The sequence below is a fragment of the Pinus tabuliformis genome, chromosome J, assembly GCF_031772625.1.
Source record: "Pinus tabuliformis cultivar Carrire ecotype Pingquan chromosome J, CPIR1, whole genome shotgun sequence".
NCBI lineage: Eukaryota > Viridiplantae > Streptophyta > Pinopsida > Pinales > Pinaceae > Pinus > Pinus tabuliformis.
The window spans coordinates 1,311,796,174-1,311,821,815 of NC_142295.1; the positions used below are offsets into that span (position 1 = coordinate 1,311,796,174).

A 25,642-nucleotide genomic window follows, 5' to 3' on the forward strand; every position below is an offset into this window, starting at 1 on the left:
TTACCTGCAATGTCCTTCCATAACTTTTTCCATGTTGTCATCATATGTAGGAATAAACACATCGCTGGCCAAAGACACCATGTAATCCAGTGCAGCCATTTCAGATGAATGATTTTGGAATGGCTTTAAATCCATAGGACTAAGAAGAGTCTCCTTCCTCACCTGCAGATTTTTGTTGATCAGCATGAGTGCATGACATAAGAAAATCCAACTTCAAAGGAAAATGAGTTGAAGTGAGTGAATCGGTCAACTTACAATATTTGGATAAGTTGAATAGAGGGTAGGCATCCTTCTTTCTCCCCCATAGATTTCTTCAGCAACAATACATATTTGAATAGTTCTATCAAAATCAAAAGCTTTCAGTACTATCCTCTGGTGTTACAGGACACAGTCCATCCTTCCCCTTCATTTAATAAATTATGTCATCCTTCCACCGAGGGTAGGCATTCTTGTGAAAGAATTACAACAATATAATAGGATCAACATTGTTAACAATAAAGATTTTGACTTGACCAGGAAAATATTATGATTTCCAAACATGTAATATACCTCAGTCTGGTGAGTTCCTCAACTTATTCATTGGTACAATGAAGAGTGCAACCAGAAAAAACCAATATATCCATTTCATAACAAAGATGAAGAGCCACAAAAGGACCATGCTATTGCAATATTTAAAAAAAAATTGACCCAATTCATCAATTTTTGAAGTGAAAAGCAGAGTGTTGTAATTCACATGACAACATAGCTTTTAAACCTCAAGTGGCAGGCTATTATTTTCCAGATGTGCATATGTCTTATTCAAATGCAAAACTTTGTGCTTTCTTATAAGGGGAAGGATTTGTATCATGGTAGGAAACTTTGTTAGTATCCTTCTGTGCAAAGCCCAAAGTATTAAAGGATAGTCTTCGATACTCAACCTGATGCAGGTAAGAGGACATGTTTGACCATCTCATAGGAGGCATGGTGAAGACTGCCCCATCTTCTGCTTTGCCTCCCATCTTCTACCTTTGCCTTCAGCTTTGAAGGAAGCTTCTTTACTATCTGAAACTTTCCTCTGAGAGATGTGATAAACTGATCCACATCAAAAATGTCTTCAAATTCACTGTTCACATAAAATTAAAGATTAATTTTGCAAAAGGAAACATGAAGGATAAACCACCCCCACAAGTAATTAATGCCATGCAATACCCAATGCTGAAATCAATCAATAAAACATACTGAAGATCTGTTAACAGATAGGAGGAATACTGAAGTTAAACACCTGGGATCTACCCAAAATGAAGCCTTGTCCAGCTTTGGGACAACCATAGTCACATTGAGATAATTGTAACCATGTCACATATCTAACATGAGAAAAAGATTGACCTTGATCAAATGATAATATATCACAAAACAGTCACAAAAGAAAATGCAACAAACACAGTGACAACATGAAGTAAATAATTACAGAGTTTGGAGAACCATAATCAAGGCCCTAGCTAAAGGACAATCGTGCATAATTCTAAAAGGTGGAGATAAACCTAACTTGCATATTGTAGCTCACATCTGATCCAGGCCTCCATTGCAAGAGACCATTAGGTATCCATTGCTTTTATATAGTCCTGCCAACAATTTTCATACTCAAGAATTTCAGTATAATATTCAAGATTTTCTCAAATAGATACCAAAAGGAGGGAAAAACTAAAATTAACTGAGAGAAGAGAATGTTTTGCTTTCCACACTGATGGCCAGAGAAATTTTTCCTTACAAGAAATAATGGAGTAATTACTCTGAAAATATTCGATTTCATTTGAATTTAAAGGTACAAACCATATGATGCCTAAAAAAATTCAAGTTTACTCATAGTCTAGGTCAACAACTATTACATCATCTGGAAAACCATCAAATTGCAATTAGCTTATCTAAAAGCTTGAGAGTTCTTTGTGCTAGAAAGAAACAGAGAAGTTAGCCATTACTCTAAGTAGCATTGTTCACTTAGTATGGCATAAAACACTGATTTGTTTTCAGTTTCAAAAAGCTTAGTTACATAACCTAAGCACCATTCAAGTAATTTGTTCATAATTTACTAATTGTGGTTTACTTATGGGGAGGATGGTGTTCTAATCAGTTTCATTGTTTTTAGAGCTCATTGCTATCATTGGAAGACTATAAGTTCATGTTCAAAGTTTAACTTTCCAAGGCAACATCTCTGAACCTGCTAATCCAGAAGTAGCTAATAGTTAGGAATTCCATAAACATAATGGAGTTTCTATTTGTGTATTGTGATATCATACCTCCTACAAGTGCACTTAACAGTGAAAGATTGCAAATATAATCTATGTTACTCTTGGTGCCATTAAAGCAATGCAAGATTATGAATCTTGATAATCAACAATAGTAAAGTGGATGACATCAATCCGAAACTAAACGAGCTAGAAAAAACAAGAATGGATTTTCACTTCTCATCTATAGAGGGATTTTCAAATTTCAAACTTAATTAGGTATGTGGTGGACAAAAAAGCACCTATATGAAGGGAAAGAAAACTTCCATCAGTTATAACTTCCTTTGAGGTACAGGCTCAGCAAAACCAAAATACCTCACAAAAATTAGATCTCCTTGAAGGTAGTGATTCAATTGCACTTTTTAGTACAACTAAATTGTTGCAAATTCACTCTAGGCACTAGCCATGCCTTTGCTTCTCATTCCTTGCTCTTAATATAAGGACTCATGGCATGAAGGCAATAGCTGGAAGAAATTTTGGTAAGTTTAAATGCCTAGTAAGAACTAAACTAAGATTACAGATAGACACCAAGAGGGTGTTGGTACACTTAGGTAAGTTATAAATTTACCTTCTAACTCAAGTAACCATGATTCAATTGCTTAAGTTGTTCCCCTATGGGCATAATTGTTCTAGCAAACTTCCAAGCTAGCCATCCCTATGGGCCTGGTTCCAAATATCCCTAAACCAAACATCACTATTGGGTTTCTACTGGTAGGATTGGATGCTTGTGGACATGAGCCAATGCAACTTCATATAGTGTGTCCTCTGACATATAAATGGTGGAGATAGACTTGATTTCTTATTTAGTGCTATAGGAATCTCACTCTGCCTTTAGTCACGATACACCACTTTGCTCTAAAGAACTAGATAGAATGGCAGCTAGTATTATTTGGCTGGAATGTTATTGTACTATATTTTTCTTATCCATTAGACTATATCTAGAATTAGTTTGTAGATGGACATATCAAATCTATTTTCTCATAGAATACCTCTACAAGCTCCCTACATAGAGTATTCAAACAATAATGCACAAAGAAATAAAATGATTTCCAGTCATGATATTTTTTCCTTCATAAAGATCAGGGCACATATGCCCTGTGATAATTGTTTTCTGCATAGGATCACGTTCTCAATGTTTGTGTGGAAGGAGCAGGCCACTCAGGCTTCGTGGCTCTAATGTGCACATAAGTTGAGTTGGAGTGGAAGTCATTTGGTCATTAGGTTAGAGAACTCTCGCCTAATTGTTGGAAATAATACTGAGAGGGGGGGTGAATCAGTATTATCTGATTAATCAAACTTTTTAAATGCTCAGAAACATATACGCTACTTCAGTTAAGTGAACCAGCGTGTACACGCTACTGTGACGAAGTAAAACAGCGTATAGGAAGAAAACTCACAATTTAGTTAGCTTATTCTTCAATTAAGTGCATCAGGACATTATTCATCACATTAACAGTAAACATGTGCAGTAAAACAGAACAGATAAAAAGCCACACACATGAACACCAAGATATAAGGTGGAAACCCAATGTGGGTGAAAACCACCTGCTGCAAGTTGTCTCTATCTTTCTTTAATATGAAACTTCAGTTTACACTCTTTTGTACTGGTGCAGCCTTATACCAGTACGCAGGCTACAACCTGCAGAAGGCTTCAACCTTCTCTCGTTCTCCAAACTTCCTTGGAAGGGAGCTCCAACCCCCTTTGCTCTTGTACTAGCCAAGATACTAGTACGTAGGTGCTGACCTACAATCTTCCTTCTTTCAGATATCACTTTTCATACATTTTCAGACTTGGATATTCCTGAAGCACAACATTACAATCTGAAGACCACAAATCATTCAATTTCCACAACAGATCATTGAAGCATAAAACAACCAAACTTTGAATCACTGAACCACTGAACCCTGTCAATCACCAGTTACCAGAACACAGAGCAGACTACAGAACTCTGCAATAACAGTCAGACCCCACTGTAAACCCAAAATCAAGCTTCAAAAGATATACGCTACTTCAATGAGCAAAACCCGCGTATACACGCTCTTTTACCGAAGCCAACCTGCGTACAGATCTAAAAATAAACTTTCTCAATTTGCAGCTGTACCAGACATTAGTTAGATCCAAAACGTAACATTGCGACAATATGCAGATCTAGAAATACGCATAATCAACCATATCATGATAGTGCATTTCAAACCATTAGATCCCGATCTATCCTTAGATCTAGTCTTCCATCAACCGATGTGATCTCTCCTTGGCTTAGATCAAGCAACCCAGAACCTGCATATCAGATCTCTTTCTCTCTTAGATATTCAAGCCTTGTCGAAAGATGATCTTGCCTAATGATCTTCTTCTCCTTATATAGTCTTAGGCCTAACTCAATACCAAGAGCCAAAACCATAGTAACACAAAACCATCAACTTCAAAACTAGGGATCGACACGCCCGTCGAGACACAATGGTCCGAAATCATAGGCACAACTTCCAAGGACTAACCACCATGGACCAAAGGACCTTTCCACATACACGCGCTTTTTATGAATCGAACTTGCGTGTACACGCGACTTGGGCTTAACGAAACGGCGTGTATGAGCTTCCTTGGTATGCTGTACTGAGATCTGTCTTCTGATTAAGTTGCCATCACCTGTACCAACCTCTGAGCACCTGTACCATCCTCTGAGTGAGTTGCCATCAAGGACAACACTTGAATCATAATGCCAACAATCTCCCCCTTTGGACTTGATGGCAACCATCACACCAAGTCACTCTCCCCCTTTGACATCAAGGGCAAAGGGCTGTGCTCCCCCTGAGGACATGCTGATATCTCTGTTTGGCTGTGCTGACTTGTCTCCCCTGACCGAAGGCCAGATCTGCAAAAGATGTTCTTCAACAAGAACCAAGACTTATACACCATAAGGGACCTTCCTATCACCAAAAGACTCAATACATACATCCATACTCCCTACCAAGAGGGGACATAACAGAAACAACCAATTATATTACAGCATTCATCCCAGGCATAGTGGGGAAACCAACAAAGGCCGTTACATGACCTTGATACCATAAAAGAGATATGACAAGAGAGATACATGACATAGAGACAACAGATCTAGACCAAGACTTAGGAAAGACACCAGCAGCATCTGATAAACATCTTGTTAGATCAGCAACCAGAATTTCTTTGAGCTGAGCTCCTTCTCCTGAAACCAACAACCAAAACATCTGAATGCCAACAATGCTTTATGAGACTTTTGAGCTGCTCCCCCTGAACCTGTGCCTGTTGCACTCCCTGAAACTGTGCCTGAAGAATTCTGACATTCCTATTGCTGTTCAGAACTTCAGAGTTTTCCCTTGCTGTTCAGAACTTCATATACGCGTTTTATCCTGTACAAAACAGCGTATGTACGCGGATATTCTTTCTGCAACAAGCGTCCAGCATACACGCGACTTACCCAGCATGAATCCGCGTGTATACGCTCATATCCCTTCCGTAACCTGCGTATACCAAATTTTTTGTAGAACAAACAAACTTCAACAACAGGATGAAGCATCAACTACTCCCAGCTTTTGTCTGAGATATTCAAAAGTTTCCCTGGGCAGTGGTTTTGTGAGAATATCAGCAACTTGCTCTTTAGAAGGAACATACTCCAACTTGACCTTCTGCTCAAGCACTTGTTCCCGAAGAAAATGGTACTTGATTGGTATGTGCTTGGTCTTTGAGTGCATGACAGGATTCTTTGAAATGCTGATTGCACTTGTATTATCACATAAGATAGAGACAGGTGGAGTGCAAGTGATTTGAAAGTCCTGCAAGGTCTGCATCATCCAAAGAAGTTGTGTGCAACAAGATGCTGCAGCCACATATTCTGCTTCAGCTGTAGATAAGGCAATCGAACTTTGTTTCTTGCTGAACCAAGATACTAATCTGGAACCCATGAAGAAAGCACCTCCACTTGTGCTTTTCCTATCATCCACACTTCCAGCCCAATCTGCATCTGTGTAAGCATGAAGAGTGAGATCAGTATTTCTAGGATACCATAAGCCATAGTTTTGGGTCCCTTGAAGATATTTGAAGATTCTTTTGACTGCCTGAAGATGAGTTTCCTTTGGGTTGGCTTGAAATCTTCCAACCATTCCTACTGCATGTGTAATATCTGGTCGAGTACCTGTCAAATAAAGCAAACTCCCAATCATGGATCTATAAGTGGGTTGGTGGACTGCTGCTGATTCATCATTTGCACTGAGGCTGCATCCTGTAACCATGGGTGTACATACTGGCTTTGACTCTTCCATGCCATACTTCTTCAAGATCTGCTTGAGGTATTTGGTTTGAGACAAGAAGATACCTCCTTCACTTTGTTGGATTTGCAATCCAAGAAAATATGTCAATTCTCCAAGAAGTGACATTTCGAATTCTTTCTGCATAACCAAGGCAAAGTTTTGACTCATGGTCTCTTCATTGCTGCCAAAAATAATATCATCTACATAAACAACAAGAATTAGCAATTTGTTATTTTCAACTTTTATATAGAGATTGCTATCTGCTGATCCTTTTGAAAAGCCTTGTTGGTGAAGATATTTGTCCAACCGATAGTACCAAGCCCTTGGAGCTTGTTTGAGCCCATAGAGTGCCTTTTTCAATCTGCATACAAGGTTTGGATCATTTCCAAGAATGAACCCATCTGGCTGCTCAATATATACTTCTTCTTCTAAGTCTCCATTCAGGAAGGCTGATTTCACGTCCATTTGAAATACCTTGAAGTTTTGAAAACTTGAGAGAGCAAGGAACATTCGGATGGCCTCTAGTCTTGCCACAGGAGCAAAGGTCTCTTCAAAATCTATTCCTTCTTGCTGTGCATACCCTTTACAAACAAGTCTGGCCTTGTTTCTAATTACTTCTCCATTTTCATTTAACTTATTCTTGAAGACCCATTTTGTTCCTATTACATTCTTATCTTTTGGTCTAGGAACTAATTCCCAAGTGTTGTTCCTTTCGATTTGCTCAAGTTCTTCATCCATTGCTTTGACCCAACATTCATCTTTGCATGCTTCTTTCACATTTTGTGGTTCAATGGAGGAGAGTAGAGCCAAGTAGCTTGAAGCTTCTGCAAGTGTCCTTCTTGTTTGTACTCCTGCTTCTTTCTGCCCCACAATCTGAGTTTCTGGATGATTCTTTTGGACATATCTGGATGGAGTCTTCTCTTCTATTCTTGTCTGCTCCACTGGTTCTTCTTGAGATTCTTCTTCTTCTTGAGGTTCTTCTTCTTCATCATTTCGCCTTTGAGAGTAACCTTCATCTTCTTCAATGTCTTCATGATGAACTTGCCTAGGAATATATCCCTTCTCATCAACCACTATATCAATACTGTCAACAATTCTGCCAAGTCTTTTATTGTAGCACTTGTATGCTTTGCTATGTGGAGAATAACCAAGAAGAATGCCCTCATCTGCTCTAGGTTCAAGTTTGCCAAGTTGCTCATCAGTGTTCTTAATATAACATTTGCTCCCAAAGATTTTGAAATGCTTCACGGAAGGAGTTTTACCACTCCAAAGCTCATGAGGTGTTTGAGTGCTGTTTACTCGGACATTTGTTTTGTTAAGAATGATAACAGCAGCATGTGCAGCTTCACCCCAGAAGGTTGCAGGAGTACCTGATTCATCGAGCATAGCACGAGCCATTTGTTGGATAGTTCTGTTCATTCTTTCCACAACCCCATTTTGCTAAGGAGTTCTAGCTGTAGAGAATTCTCTTCTTATCCCATGTTCATCGCAGAAATCGAAAAATTCATTTGATGTGAACTCCCCACCTCTGTCAGATCTGAGGCACTTAATTTTGTGTCCTGATTCATTTTCAGCCAATGCTTTGAAGGATTTGAATTTTTCGAATGCTTCATCTTTGTGCTTCATAAGCCCTAACCAAACAAACCTTGAGAAATCATCAATGAATAATATCAGATATTCTTCTCCTCGAGGTGTCCTTTTTCTAAATGGACCACATACATCTGTATGGACTAGCTCAAGAGGCAAGCTAGCTGATCCTTCCTTCTCTGGAAAGTTAGTTCTGGTTTGCTTTCCAAACTGACAAGATTTGCATATGGTGTTGTCTGGAATTTTGATATCTGGAAGATCGCGAACTGCCTGATATTTGCATGCTTTCCTTATTTGTGAGAAGCTTAGATGTCCCAACCTTCGATGCCATAACCAGTGCTCTTCATCCTTGCTAAGATAGCATTGTTGTTGTCCTTCTTCAAATATGTACAGATTATTTGGAGTTCTTTTGCCTTTGAGAACTGTTTTACCTGTATCAAGATCACGAACAAGACATCCATTCGATCTGAAAATAACCTCGGTTTTTTGATCACACATCTGGCTGACACTTAGAAGATTATGCTTCAATCCATCAACATACAAAACATTTCCAGCCTAACCTTTTCTTTCAAAGGAGCAATACCTTTTCCTTTTATAGTTGCAGGAGTATCATTTCCAAAAGAAACTTTCTTTCCCTTTTCTAAAGTAGAATAAGATTCGAGTTTTTCTTTATCACCTGTCATATGTTTCGAACATCCACTGTCAATGTACCATAGATTTTCCTGTCCTTCTGCATAAAACGCTATCCCACATCTTTCTGTCTGAGGTTCTTTTATTCTCCATTTTTTGGTGCTCGTGGCTTGTTCCTTTTTCTCCTGAAACCTGCTCCTGCATTCAGACTCTTTATGACCAAAATTATTGCAAATAGAACATTCAACTTCATTTTCAAGAACTGAAAAGTTGTTATAGGTCCTCTTTGTAATCCCTGTCATACTTCTTTGTTTTTGAGCTTCCCTAGTCATGATTGTTTTATATGCAACACATTGAGCTGCTTTGTGACCAAAGTTATGGCAAGAAAAGCATTGTCCATTGAAGAAGCTTCTGCGGTTATTGAATCTACCAGCCAACTGATTGTAATTTCTATTTTCATCTATTCTTGTGCCAAACTGAGAAGATTTTACCTGTGGTTAGTTGTAGCTTTTGTTCACCCTTAAGAAGGATTGTCCCTGATAGTTTCTGTTTGTAATTCGTCCCTGCTTTACCTGATTATCTTCATTGTTCTTCTGCTCATTTCTTCTTGCTGCATCAAGATAACTTTTTGAGGTGGATGCTTGAGAGGTTTCTCCATTATAGCCCAAACCTGTCTTGTTTAGAGGAGACCGCTGCACATTGATAATCTCATCCAAAGTTTCAGATCCTTTGACAAACTTAAGATTAATAGTTTTTGTTTTCTCAATTTCTTTTCTGAGACCAACAATTTCACCTTCTAGTTTTTCAAGATGTTTTTCCTTTTCATCAATTTGAAATTGCAAAGTATCAATGATCACACTCTTTTCTTCTATGCATCTCTTGAGTCTAGTAATTTCATTATAGAGATTATCCACATCTACAGCATCCTCATAATCATCATCTTCAAATGCCATTAATAGCTTATATTTATTACCTTGTTCATCTTCATCACTGTTTGATAAGCCATCACTGTCTTCATGGGTGTAGTAGCTTTTCTTATTTGCACTTTGTTTCTTATTCCATCTAGCAGGTTCTTTTCCTTTATCCTTATTAGGACATTTTGCAGCATAATGACCTACTCTTCCACAAGCAAAGCATTTGAAAGGTAGCTTACCTCTGAACCTTCCAGCACCCCTTTGAAGATTTCTGACAAAGTTTGATTCTTCTTCCTCTTCTTCTGGAACATGGCCTGCTTCATAGTAATCTTCTTTTCTTGATGCCTTAAAAGCAGCTTCCCTTCTGTCTGATGGACCTCCCTTTCTCATTTCATAAGCAGTTAGAATTCCATGTAGCTGAGACATAGTGAGAACTTTGAGATTTTCCTTTTCTTCTATTGCAGATACTTTAGATTCAAACTTGGGGGATAATGATCTTAGAATCTTTTGAACTACTATAGTCTCTTTTATTTCTTCACCCAGATTTTTCATACAATTAACAATCTCATCTACCCGAAGAAAATAATTAGCCACACTTTCATCATTATACATCTTGAGGGTCTCATATTGAATCCTGAGAGTTTGAAGTTTAGCTTGCTTTACCTGTTCATCTCCTTCATAGCTAGTGATCATTTTGTCCCATATCTCTTTTGCTGATTTGAAGTGCATGACCTTCATGAATTCTGTTTGAGATATACTTCCTAATAGAGTACTGACTGCTTTTGCATTTGTTTCATATGCCTTTTTCTCAGCTGGATCTGTAGGAGTAGCTGAAGGAAAAGCATAGCCTGTTTCTACAATGTCCCAAACTTCTGTACCAAGAGATTGAAGATATGCAGTAACTCTTACCTTCCAATAATTGAAATTTGTTCCATCAAAAACCGGTGGCCTGATTGATGCTTCTTTCTCGTAGTTGCTCATGATGAATGATCTTCCTTCAAGCGATCAAGCTTCTCTGAAGGACCTGCTCCGATACCAATTGTTGGAAATAATACTGAGAGGGGGGGTGAATCAGTATTATCTGATTAATCAAACTTTTTAAATGCTCAGAAACATATACGCTACTTCAGTTAAGTGAACCAGCGTGTACACGCTACTGTGACGAAGTAAAACAGCGTATAGGAAGAAAACTCACAATTTAGTTAGCTTATTCTTCAATTAAGTGCATCAGGACATTATTCATCACATTAACAGTAAACATGTGCAGTAAAACAGAACAGATAAAAAGCCACACACATGAACACCAAGATATAAGGTGGAAACCCAATGTGGGTGAAAACCACCTGCTGCAAGTTGTCTCTATCTTTCTTTAATATGAAACTTCAGTTTACACTCTTTTGTACTGGTGCAGCCTTATACCAGTACGCAGGCTACAACCTGCAGAAGGCTTCAACCTTCTCTCGTTCTCCAAACTTCCTTGGAAGGGAGCTCCAACCCCCTTTGCTCTTGTACTAGCCAAGATACTAGTACGTAGGTGCTGACCTACAATCTTCCTTCTTTCAGATATCACTTTTCATACATTTTCAGACTTGGATATTCCTGAAGCACAACATTACAATCTGAAGACCACAAATCATTCAATTTCCACAACAGATCATTGAAGCATAAAACAACCAAACTTTGAATCACTGAACCACTGAACCCTGTCAATCACCAGTTACCAGAACACAGAGCAGACTACAGAACTCTGCAATAACAGTCAGACCCCACTGTAAACCCAAAATCAAGCTTCAAAAGATATACGCTACTTCAATGAGCAAAACCCGCGTATACACGCTCTTTTACCGAAGCCAACCTGCGTACAGATCTAAAAATAAACTTTCTCAATTTGCAGCTGTACCAGACATTAGTTAGATCCAAAACGTAACATTGCGACAATATGCAGATCTAGAAATACGCATAATCAACCATATCATGATAGTGCATTTCAAACCATTAGATCCCGATCTATCCTTAGATCTAGTCTTCCATCAACCGATGTGATCTCTCCTTGGCTTAGATCAAGCAACCCAGAACCTGCATATCAGATCTCTTTCTCTCTTAGATATTCAAGCCTTGTCGAAAGATGATCTTGCCTAATGATCTTCTTCTCCTTATATAGTCTTAGGCCTAACTCAATACCAAGAGCCAAAACCATAGTAACACAAAACCATCAACTTCAAAACTAGGGATCGACACGCCCGTCGAGACACAATGGTCCGAAATCATAGGCACAACTTCCAAGGACTAACCACCATGGACCAAAGGACCTTTCCACATACACGCGCTTTTTATGAATCGAACTTGCGTGTACACGCGACTTGGGCTTAACGAAACGGCGTGTATGAGCTTCCTTGGTATGCTGTACTGAGATCTGTCTTCTGATTAAGTTGCCATCACCTGTACCAACCTCTGAGCACCTGTACCATCCTCTGAGTGAGTTGCCATCAAGGACAACACTTGAATCATAATGCCAACACTAATAATGTGTGTGGAGAAGACATGTGATCACTTTGTGTGGAGAGAAGTTTAATGTGAGGTCAGGCTTGGTGTGGCACTGCCACTATTAAGGTTTTCAGTCATGGCATTTGAGAGGTAACATTATAGTCACAATGGAGGATACCCATAGTAAGGGTCACATTTGCATAATGGCCACAGTTAGCCATTACTCTAAGTAGCATTGTTCACTTAGTATGGCATAAAACACTGATTTTTTTCAGTTTCAAAAAGCTCAGTTACATAACCTAAGCACCATTCAAGTAATTTGTTCATAATTTACTAATTGTGGTTTAATTATGGGGAGGATGGTGTTCTAATCAGTTTCATTGTTTTTAGAGCTCATTGATATCATTGGAAGACTATAAGTGCATGTTAAAAGTTTAACTTTCCATAATCTATGTTACTCTTGGTGCCATTAATGCAATGCAATATTATGAATCTTGATAATCGACAATAGTAAAGTGGATGACATCAATCCGAAACTAAACGATCTAGAAAAAACAAGAATGGATTTTCACTTCTCATATATAGAGGGATTTTCAAATTTCAAACTTAATTAGGTATGTGGTGGACAAAAAAGCACCTATATGAAGGGAAAGAAAACTTCCATCAGTTATAACTTCCTTTGAGGTACAGGCTCAACAAAACCAAAATACCTCACAAGCATTAGATCTCCTTGAAGGTAGTGATTCAATTGCACCTTCTAGTACAACTAACTTGTTGCAACTTCACTCTAGTCACTAGCCATGCCTTTGCTTCTCATTCCTTTCTCTTAAGATAAGGACTCATGGCATGAAGGCAATAGCTGGAAGAAATTCTCGTAAGGTTAAATTCCTAATAAGAACTAAACTAAGATTATAGATAGACACCAAGAGGGTGTTGGTACACTCAGGTAAGTTATAAATTTACCTTCTAACTCAAGTAACCATGATTCAATTGCTTAAGTTGTTCCCCTATGGGCAGAATTGTTCTAGCAAACTTCCAAGCTAGCCATCCCTATGGGCCTGGTTCCAAATATCCCTAAACCAAACATCACTATTGGGTTTCTACTGGTAGGATTGGATGCTTGTGGACACGAGCCAATGAAACTTCATATAGTGCATCCTCTGACATATAAATGGTGGAGATAGACTTGATTTCTTATTCAGTGCTACAGGCATCTCACTCTTCCTTTAGTCACGACACACCACTTTGCTCCAGAGAACCAGATAGAATGGCAGCTAGTATTATTTAGCTGCAATGTTATTGTACTATATTTTTGTTATCCATTAGACTATATCTAGAATTAGTTTGTATATGGACATATCAAATCTATTTTCTCATAGAATATCTCTACAAGCTCCCCACATAGAGTATTCAAACAATAATGCACAAAGAAATAAAATAATTTCCAGTCATGATTTGTTTTCCTTCATAAAGATTAGGGAACATATGCCCTGTGATAATTGTTGTCTGCACAGGATCACATTCTCAATGTTTGTGTGGAAGGAGGCCACTCTAGCTTTGTGGCTCTAAGTTTCACATAGGTTGAGTTGGAGTGGAAGTCATTTGGTCATTAGGTTAGAGAACTCTCGCTTAATAATGTGTGTGGAGAAGATATGTGATCACTTTGTGTGGACAGAACTTTTATGTCAGGTCAGGCTTGGTGTGGCACTGCCATTATTAAGGTTGTCAGTCATGGCATTTGAGAGGTCACATTATAGTCATAATGGAGGATACCCATAGTAAGGGTCACATTTGCATAATGGCCACAATTAGCCATTACTCTAAGTAGCATTGTTCACTTAGTATGGCATAAAACACTGATTTGTTTTCAGTTTCAAAAAGCTCAGTTACATAACCTAAGCACCATTCAAGTAATTTGTTCATAATTTACTAATTGTGGTTTACTTATGGGGAGGATGGTGTTCTAATCAGTTTCATTGTTTTCAGAGCTCATTGCTATCATTGGAAGACTATAAGTTCATGTTAAAAGTTTAACTTTCCAAGGCAGCATCTCTAAACCTGCTCATCTAGAAGTAGCTAATAGTTAGGAATTCCATAAACATAATGGAGTTTCTATTTGTCTATTGTGATATCATACCTCCTACAAGTGCACTTAACAGTGAAAGCCTGCAAATATAATCTATGTTACTCTTGGTGCCATTAAAGCAATGCAAGATTATGAATCTTGATAATCGACAATAGTAAAGTGGATGACATCAATCTGAAACTAAATGAGCTAGAAAAAACAAGAATGGATTTTCACTTCTCATCTATAGAGGGATTTTCAAATTTCAAACTTAATTAGGTATGTGGTGGACAAAAAAGCACCTATATGAAGGGAAAGAAAACTTCCATCAGTTATAACTTCCTTTGAGGTACAAGCTCAGCAAAACCAAAATACCTCACAAGCATTAGATCTCCTTGAAGGTAGTGATTCAATTGCACCTTCTAGTACAACTAACTTGTTGCAACTTCACTCTAGTCACTAGCCATGCCTTTGCTTCTCATTCCTTTCTCTTAAGATAAGGACTCATGGCATGAAGGAAATAGCTAGAAGAAATTCTGGTAAGGTTAAATTCCTAATAAGAACTAAACTAAGATTACAGATAGACACCAAGAGGGTGTTGGTACACTCAGGTAAGTTATAAATTTACCTTCTAACTCAAGTAACCATGATTCAATTGCTTAAGTTGTTCCCCTATGGGCAGAATTGTTCCAGCAAACTTCCAAGCTAGCCATCCCTATGGGCTTGGTTCCAAATATCCCTAAACCAAACATCACTATTGAGATTCTACTAGTAGGATTGGATGCTTGTGGACACGAGCCAATGCAACTTCATATAGTGCTTCCTCTAACATATAAATGGTGGAGATAGACTTGATTTATTATTCAGTGCTACAGGCATCTCACTCTGCCTCTAGTCATGACACATCACTTTGCTCCAGAGAACCAGATAGAGTGGCAGCTAGTATTATTTAGCTGCAATGTTATTGTAGTATATTTTTTTTATCGATTAGACTATTTCTAGAATCAGTTTGTAGATGGACATATCAAATCTATTTTCTCATAGAATATATCTACAAGCTCCCCACATAGAGTATTCAAATAATAATGCACAAAGAAATAAAATAATTTCCAGTCATGATTTTTTTTCCTTCATAAAGATTAGGGCACATATGCCCTGTGATAGTTGTTGTGGAAGGAGGAGTCCACTCTGGCTTTGTGGCTCTATGTTGTGCATTAGCTGAGTTGGAGTGGAAGTCATTTGGTCATTAGGTTAGATAACTCTCACCTAATAATGTGTGTGGAGAAGACATGTGATCACTTTTTGTGGAGAGCAGTTTTATGTGAGGTCAGGCTTGGTGTGGCACTACCACTATTAAGGTTGTCAGTCATGGCATTTGAGAGGTCACATTATAGTCATAATGGAGGATACCCACAGTAAGGGTCACATTTGCATAATGGCCATAGTTAGCCATTACTCTAAGTAGCATTTTTCACTTAGTATGACATAAAACACTTTTTGTTTTCAGTTTCAAAAAGCTCAGTTACATAACCTAAGTACCATTGAAGTAATTTGTTCATAATTTACTAATTGTGGTTTAATTATGGGGAGGATGGTGTTCTAATCAGTTTCATTGTTTTTATATCTCATTGCTATCATTGGAAGACTATAAGTTCATGTTAAAAGTCTAACTTTCCAAGGCAACATCTCTAAACCTGCTCATCCAGAAGTAGCTAATAGTTAGGAATTCCATAAACATAATGGAGTTTCTATTTGTCTATTGTGATATCATACCTCCTACAAGTGCACTTAACAGTGAAAGCTTGCAAATATAATCTATGTTACTCTCAGTGCCATTAAAGCAATGCAAGATTATGAATCTTGATAATCAACAATAGTAAAGTGGATGACATCAATCCGAAACTAAACGAGCTAGAAAAAAAAGAATGGATTTTCACTTCTCATCTATAGAGGGATTTTCAAATTTCAAACTTAATTAGGTATGTGCTGGAAAAAAAGCACCTATATGAAGGGAAAGAAAACTTCCATCTGTTATAACTTCCTTTGAGGTACAGGCTCAGCAAAACCAAAATACCTCACAGGCATTAGATCTCCTTGGAGGTAATGATTCCATTGCACCTTCTAGTACAACTAACTTGTTGAAACTTCACTCTAGTCACTAGCCATGCCTTTACTTCTCATTCCTTTCTCTTATGATAAGGACTCATGGCATGAAGGTAATAGCTAGAATAAATTTTGGTAAGGTTAAACACCTAATAAGAACTAAACTAAGATTACAGATAGACACCAAGAGGGTGTTGGTACACTCAAGTAAGTTATAAATTTACCTTCTAAGTCAAGTAACCATGATTCAATTGCTTAAGTTGCTCCCCTAAGGACAGAAATGTTCCAGGAAACTTCCAAGCTAGCCATCCCTATGGGCCTAGTTCCAAATATCCCTAAACCAAACATCACTATTGGGTTTCTACTGGTAGGATTGGATGCTTGTGGACACAAGCCAATGCAACTTCATATAGTGCGTCCTCTAACATATAAATGGTGGAGATAGACTTGATTTCTTATTCAGTGCTACAGGCATCTCACTCTACCTTTAGTCATGACACACCACTTTACCCCCAGAACCAGATAGAATGGCAACTAGTATTATTTAGCTGCAATGTTATTGTACTATATTTTTGTTATCTATTAGACTGTATCTAGAATTAGTTTGTAGATGGACATATCAAATCTATTTTCTCATAGAATATCTCTACAAGCTCCCCACATAGAGTATTCAAACAATAATGCACAAAGAAATAAAATAATTTCCAGTCATGATTTTTTTTCCTTCATAAAGATCAGGGCACATATGCCCTGTGATAATTGTTGTCTGCACAGGATCACGTTCTCAATGTTTGTGTGGAAGGAGGAGGCCACTCTGGCTTCGTGGCTCTAAGTTGCACATAGGCTGAGTTGGAGTGGAAGTCATTTGGTCATTAGGTTAGAGAAATCTCGCCTAATAATGTGTGTGGAGAAGACATGTGATCACTTTGTGTGGAGAGCATTTTTATGTGAGGTCAGGCTTGGTGTGGCACTGCCACTGTTAAGGTTGTTAGTCATGGCATTTGAGAGGTCACATTATAGTCACAATGGAGGATACCCACAGTAAGGGTCACATTTGCATAATGTATTCGATAATTTCCAATCACAAGGAGACATTCATGATTAAAACAAAGCCCAAGTGTTCTTACTAATTCTCCAGTTCATCAAGTGAGAAATCAACGAAAGAGTATGGTGTGTGAGTTCGCTTAAATATTACATCTTTCACATGGCATTTTTTTTAGGCTATACATTGAAATTCAGCTTGTTATGTTTATAATTACAAGTGAACCTAGGAGGATGAAAAAAAATGTTCTTGAAAAGCCTAAATTCATACCATTTCCTAGAAGTTCCTTGCTCGAAAGAGCCAATAGAACCTCTGAAATCGAAACCTATTTATACATGAAGTTTTTGCCGAAGAATTTAAATTTTAGATACAATGATACACATAACAATACCACAGATGTCGAACTTGATATTGTTTGTAAATGTAGGGTTTGTGTATTTGATATTTTAGTTTGTTCTAAGAGATATGAAAGATGGTAGCTTCTAGGGCCAAGAAAATAATAAAGGATAAGGAATCATGATCGAAAAACAATGCAAATGTCAATCATAGAAACGAATGGCATGTGAAGAAACACCTAGATTCGTATTTTAAAATAGAAACAAAGCTTTAAAAGAACATAGAACATGTTCTTTAGGGAATACAGAGTGTGGACTCCAATCAAGGGATTGAACAGATTAATATGAGTAGTCAATATAGATAATATCTCTAGCAATGTGTTTCAATGGAAGAATAAGAAAGATGCTAAAGTTTGAAATTTTGAATCAAGGATGGAAATCAAGACAGAAAAGTAGTGCATCCATAATGGATGATATTAGTGGGGAGGACATACATAGTAATCTAATAGAAAGTAGCAAATGTGAATATCGAAGAATAGCCAATCTCTGTCGAGGGTTGAGGCCTTTATTTATCTGATTCACATATTGCCTACAGATGGAAATGGGATTATTAAGGCCTCGATTATGGTTTGCTATGTGGCCTTTATGAAAATGTGGAGTGAATCAATACATACATACCTTCACACCTTGTGTTTTCTACAACATGTTCCATGGAAGGTGGCTTGGCATGCAAGTAATTGACTGAACATTGGGTTTAGGGAGTAGGTTCTTACAAATATTAAGGGATTCCTCCCTCATTTGTACATGGTTATACCTATTGGTTCAACATTTTTTCCTAGGTTATCCAATACCTTTCAACACATGTGGTGAAGTAAAATTATAAGTGTGGATACGAACGAATTCCTCTAGCTCGATAATGGGTCTAGCCACAATAGATACATTCTATGGAAGATTTCCTTAGGTTAGAATCAATCAAGAGGGCCTACCTCTTGGTCGCTTATCCTACTTGATGATGTCCTCGCTTGCTTGCTCCAACAATCTCTCGCTTCCTTCTTCAAGCTCCTGAAACAAGTAAACAACAACAACACACAAACATAATAATAGAAAAATTGCAATTCAACCTACTTAATTAGTCAAGAAGCATCAAGACATGAATATGTAATATTACAAAACATTTAGGAAATCAATCGATAGTTGCATATATTAATATCAAAGAGAGATTAAAACCATTCTTCTTGACGTCGCTGTCTTCCTCTGACAAGACCAGGTTCCCACACACTTCTGCTAGCACTTCATGATGACTTCAAACAACAATAGTTTAAGGACTCTTCCCTTTAGGCTTCACTCCAAACGAAACACACTACTGCCTCACAAAATTAGATGGCTACAACTAGTAATAGCTTTCTTGTCAAAAAATAGTATACTCACACTCAGCCAACACTCTAACTCTATCTGTTATGAAACCAGCTCAAGAAAAGATAGAAAAGATAGATCAACGCCTTAGAATTCAGCCTCTTCGAGGGGGCAACCTCCTTTACATTACATAAATGAACAATTCTTTGATGATACAAATGAAAAGACCTCCTTTCTATATATAGGAGTCTAAGGGGTCATAACATAATCAGAGCCGACATAACAATAATAATATAAGGGCACAATAATAACCATAGTGGGCTTCTATGGGGCACAATAGTGACAATATGGGCACTACATGGACACATCAATATAATAAGTGGGTTATACTAATAACAATAAGGGGTTACACCAGTAGTATAGGGGCCTAACATGCCCCTCTCCTTCAAAAAGCGTTGTCCTCAACGCTTGTGTAGTTCTTGATGCTTCTGTATAAAATTCTTGTCCTCCCATGTGGAATCTTCAACGAGTAAGTTCTTCCACTTGATGAGATACTCTGAAATTGATTGATTTCGTAGCTGTCGGGTTCTTGTTTCTGTGATTGCTCCAGGTTCCAATATGATTTTTCCTTCCTCTTCAATTTCTGGCAATATTGTTTGAATTGGGATCTTTTGCAACTTTTGAATAAGTGGCCATACTTCTTCGTCCTTCTTCCATTCATCCCTTGATCCATTTATCCAATCTGGTTGGATAATATAAATAGCACAAAACAATGCTTCCACATCCTCATCCTTGAAGAGTCTTCCCATTCGGTAAGGTCGCCATTTTTTAAGTGCACGTAGTATTGCCAACATTTCCTTCTCATAAATAGATTGCTTGAGATGTAGCAGTAAAAATACCCAATCACCTACATCAAAACATTTTTCACTACAATGTTTATCTACCTGTTGTTTCGTTTGATTTTGCATCGAAGTGGTGTTATCCTTTAAAAGTTGGAGAACTTGTTGTTGATGCTCGATGTGATCTTTCATTGCTTGAACCTTTTTCTTCTTGATATGTCCTTCTATCTCTAGAGTTTGAGGAGTGGTAATTTCTTCCAATCCTTTACAAGATATGGTTGGATTCATTTCTTGATGCTCGATGTGATCTTTTACTTCTTGAACATTTTTCTTCTTGATATGTCCTTCTATCTTGATAGTTTGAGGAGTGGTAATTTCAAACAATGAATTACAAGATATGGTTGGATTCATTTCTTCTTTCTCGATGTGATCTTTCACTTCTTGCACCTTTTTCTTCTTGATATGTCCTTCTATCTTGATAGTTTGAGGAGTGGTAATTCTTGCCAATGCTTTACAAGACATGGTCTGATTCATTTCTTCTTTCTCTGGGGTGGGGTCCTGGCATATATCTTCTTCTTTTGTTGTTTCTTGATCCTTTTCTTCCTCCTCTTCATATTCTATGTAAAATAATTTCTTCTCAGCACACTTATGACCTTTAGTGCATTTGTTATCACAATTGTAACAAAGCCCTTTTTCTCTTTTTTCTTCCAATTGTTGTGGTGTAACCCTTCTAGGTTGTGGAAGGCTGGGAGAAACAACACTTCCATCTTTATAGTTGTGAGGGGTACGCTTCCTGGTTTCCATAGTTTTGCTTTCCAATATGTCACAAATCCCTTTTACTCTTTCCAATTGTTGTGGTGTTGCTCTAAAGCAGGTGTTGCTCTTTGTATCCTCATAATGTGCTATCATTTCCTCCATGAAAATTGACCATGTAACAAGTTGTTTACGAGAACAAAGCCCTTTGTACCATAAAAATTGATCTGGTTCTAAATATGAAGATGTAATGCATACCTTTTGTAACAGTTGTACACCATGTAGATCAAAATATTGCTCCATCTGAAGTATCCAATTTACCGGATCCTTGCCATCAAACTTCCTCATCTTGCTTTTTCTTGATTTTAGGAGCTCGATCTTGAAACGACTGTAACCATGTACTTTCAGATATTTAAGTTCTGAAATTGTGACTTGTAGTATCCCTCTACATCCTCTTTCCAATGCCACCAGTCTAATCCAAATTGGATTCTCCAATAAAGAGTTATGCACAATCTCCCAAGATGACCTGATTATACTAGTTCATCTTAGAGCGAACTTGTACGGCGTGCCACGAGTCACTGTTTCAACCTTTGGATCTTAAAAATGCATACAAGAAACTACAGTCCGTCCTCTTTTTGTACCTTCTTACAAAATTTCAATCCGATCCTTAGAGAGAAAGTTATGACAATTTTCCCCAGGTCACCTGTTTTGAATGTAATTCAGGAGTATGCGAAAAGACCAACTTCCTCGGATCATATCTCCGAAAATGTCGCGCTAAAAGCTCTGAAATTCGGACCCCGGGTTCAGCGCAATTTCTTCTCAAATGGGTTTTTTTTACGACTTCTGAAACGTCATAGAAAAAAAGTTATAGCGAAAATTCCACGATGACCTATTTGGAGCAGCGAAACCCTAAAATCCAAAGCTCTGATACCAAATGTTATGAAACCAGCTCAAGAAAAGATAGAAAAGATAGATCAATGCCTTAGAATTCAACCTCTTCGAGGGGGCAACCTCCTTTACATTACATAAATGAACAATTCTTTGATGATACAAATGAAAAGACCTCCTTTCTATATATAGGAGTCTAAGGGGTCATAACATAATCAGAGCCGACATAACAATAATAATATAAGGGCACAATAATAACCATAGTGGGCTTCTATGGGGCACAATAGTGACAATATGGGCACTACATGGGCACATCAATATAATAAGTGGGTTATACTAATAACAATAAGGGGTTACACTAGTAGTATAGGGGCCTAACACTATCACCTATGACTAGTTTGTGCTTGGGAAGAAGGGAGGTTTATATAGGAGACATGGATGGGAGATGGATCCTCTTCTCATGGGAGAAGGAGTTATCCCTTGAGGTAGTTCCATCATTATAGGGGAAAGGAGCCCAAACTGTCATCCTTGACCCCATCCAACTAAACCATTTACGAGACTTCCGTTACGGAGCTTACAAAGATGGAAGCTTCAGCTCTAATTTAAAAAACTTTCCATAATAGGACCAACGCGACTGGAACACAGCTCAGTCGCACCGATCGACACGGGGAATAGTGCTAATCTCTGCACATCGGTGAGGGGGAGACAAAGGCCATTAGCGTCGGTCTTGTAAATTGGGAAAAACAGAAGTTTCAAGGGAAATGGTGCAAAAGGGAAATTATATGCTCATGAAGAAGGACATAATGTGAGTTTCTCCATGAAGGCAAAGCATGCAGGGTTCACTGTAGAGGTCCTCCAAGATCAAAGAATGGGGAGTACAGGGACAATGACAAAATTATTTGTAACAGACGCCCCCTAAAGCGTGAAGGCCGAAACAGAGTGAGGGATGAAATACTTTATAAATCAGTGTGGGGAACCGGTCTACCATTGGAAACCTAGAAGCAAGCACAGATACATATACATAGACTGAGATCTCTTTCAAATGATGCATGAATCGTGGCATGGATGCAGCCATCGAAAGAATGATCATGTAAATGGATCCAGGTATGAGCGCAGCGATCCGTCAAAGAGGATCATAACGAAATCAAGGTATGGTTGCAGCCATCCAATAATGAGAAGGATCACATATGATAACTCATGGTCTGGTCATTACCAGCCATCTAATAGAGACATGCATATCATCATAACCATGTCACACCACTTCGTAACCTGGACTTTTGTGATTTGAGTCCAGGGTCTTGCACTCCAACACAACCCAATAAAAGTACAGATCCTAGCATGTGAATAGATGTGTTGACGTCGAACATGCTAGAAAGCTGCTTGATTACCAGTCAATGATGTAAACTGTTAACAAGCACGAGAGAAACCACCAATAATGACAATGGCTCTCAAGGTACTATCAGAAAAATTCACGGAATGTGAATACAAGAACTGAAGTAAAACATCCGCGAAATCACTCGATTAAAAGCCAATGATGTGAACTTGTTGTCAAGTGCGAAGAACTTGCCATTAAGGCATGAAATCTCTAAGGTACTAGAAGGGAGTCTCTCAGTCAACTTCTCGGATAACAATTTGATGTCGAAGGAGGGCCATAATGAATCCCACATCATCGACGCGAGACGAGAGGATGCGAAATGATTTTGGATGATACAGAGAAACAAAGGTAAGTGTAACTGTAGAAGGACAACTCTTGAACATGTCAGCGACACATCTGGAAGTTTGGTAGATTTTGGATCCATAGGATCAGTGGTCATGGTGACATAGTAGAGATCAGATGGGAGGAAAAAAATAAACGGCCCAAACCCCTCAATGATGTAAAGGAGGATGTCCCAACTTGACATGAAGAAGAGAGTGTCATGTTCAAGAGTGAGCTTCCGACACGACTCGATAGATTTCCAATTCCCCCCCCCCCCACCATTTCTGGCGAGTACCCTAATTATTTTTTAATCGCAAGCTTGAAGGGGATAGCATATGCTTGTATTGTAAGTTCATCCTTCGGATGAATTTGACCTAGTAAGCTTAACAAGCCCTAGGAAGGAGAAGCTCGTGTACATCATGGTGACGAATCCGATGTCGTTTAATAGTTTAACGAGTCCGAAAAAGGTGTAACTCGGTATCTTTATCTTGTTTAGAGAGTTTGAAAAAGACACGTAAAAGAAAACTCCACATGGTCCCTTTTCGTACATTTGTGTCTCTCAAGCCTGAAAAGTAGAAAACAATACTTGAGAGAACCGCTTGACCATTTCAGTTAAGGAGTACCTTTTTCATAAATAGTACCTCCCAGCTCAAAAACGGGGTAAACTTATACTGGGAACATGATGTTTCACATCCATTAACGAGTTTGAAACAACAAGGATTTGACCATCTTTTTGTTTTTAAAGGGTCGAAAAAGAGCTGAAAGTGGACCCCCCATTTTATTTTATTTAACGAGTCAAAAAGGGAAAAATACTCGGCGATCTTTTCATATGAGTTTAACGAGTCGAGAAAAGAGCTAAAATATGACTCATCGCCATCGTTGAACATCCATCACTTGTCACTACACAAGAAAAGAAAAGCGCACTATCATGTCCTTGAGGTAAAATAAGTCAAAAATATTTACAAAACTGGATATTTTCACAAAAAAATATGAATAAATAGGGGAAAAGTAAGTATATTTTTACCATTTACCTTTTTACCTTTGCAGTGAAGACATTTACCCACTTTTTCCCTATTTTTTTCGAAGTGGATTGCTGGAGATCCAGGAAGCCAATTGACGAGACGTCCATTCCAGGTAATAGCCGAAGCTCTGAGCTCCATTTTCATGCTATTCATTTATGATTTTAACCATTTTTTTGGATTTTTAGGGAGGTTTTGAGAATTTTTTTCACCCTCGGTCGGTGCAATTTCTAGGCATGGGATTGCACCAGCCGAGGGTTATATGCACGGCCATCCACTCCGACCAATACGACTTTTGATAAAACAAGCGCACTGACATTGTGGATAGGGAAAAAACAAGTTTTCTCAAGAAATGACCGTTGAAATTTGATTTTTATGTACCAAAATTGACGATTGACTTAAATAAATGGCTTTTGCAGGAGAGAAATCACCGAAAATGGTGAATTCGAAAGAAATAGAACACGAAGATGTGGACACCTAGGCAATGAATGATCCAAATTTCCTGGAGACTTTCAGGGCTTGGGGGCTCCTCAAATTTTTCCTTACGCCAGGGATGCGGGCCTAGCCCGAATTGCTTCGGTATTTGATAAGCCTTTGGGACATCAATCGTGAGATTTTTGTCATTGGGGACCAGGAGCTGGAGCTGACAACTTCAGACATTTACTTCATCATTGGGTTGTCTCGCAGAGGTGAGCTAGTGAATTTGTATGGGTCACGTCCGGTCGGGGCAAGCATATCTTCCCTGCTTGTCGCGCATTGTCCTGAGGCCTTGAAATCCAAAAGTGGGAAGATTGAGATTTCCAATGTATGAGATTTGACACTGAGGGTGCTTCTGTTGACCATCAACAGAGTGGTGGGGTCCCAGGCGGAACATGAGACTAATAAGTCGAAGTTCCTTTATGCTATAGACTGCACAGCTCCCATGATCTTCAACTAGGTAGAGGCCATGAAGATGAATATCAAGCGCCAGTTGTCCAAGGCAAAGGCGGGAAATATTTACTTCTCTATTTGATAATGCCTTTATATGTAAAATAATTAGATAGAGTGAACTGTCCAACTGTCACATGTCATGCACAAAAAACATGCAAAATCAAGAGCTTCTTTTCAATTACAGGTAGTATTCTTCACTACCACAAACACCAATGTGCATGTTCATACAATTGAGCACTCAAACTCTCATTTTGATACCATGGTTAAAATACAATGCATATATAAGGTAGATAATTAGTACCTAAGAGATGGTTTTAACTTCTTGAATGATGCTCAAATGAGGGAGAGTCTCCCCTATATATGGAAATTAATACAAGAAATCGGTCACTAATTTTATGGCCTACGCATAAACTGTGGGAGTGAGATCACCAAGACCTGCTCCACGAGGTAGTTGTTTAGGCTACA

General features: G+C 38.3%; 1 pseudogene; it reads right to left on the reverse strand.

The window, feature by feature from the left end:
• Window positions 1-24,388, reverse strand: LOC149232080 (rhamnogalacturonan I rhamnosyltransferase 1-like; annotated as a pseudogene).
• Between the last annotated feature and the right edge of the window lie 1,254 nt (window positions 24,389-25,642).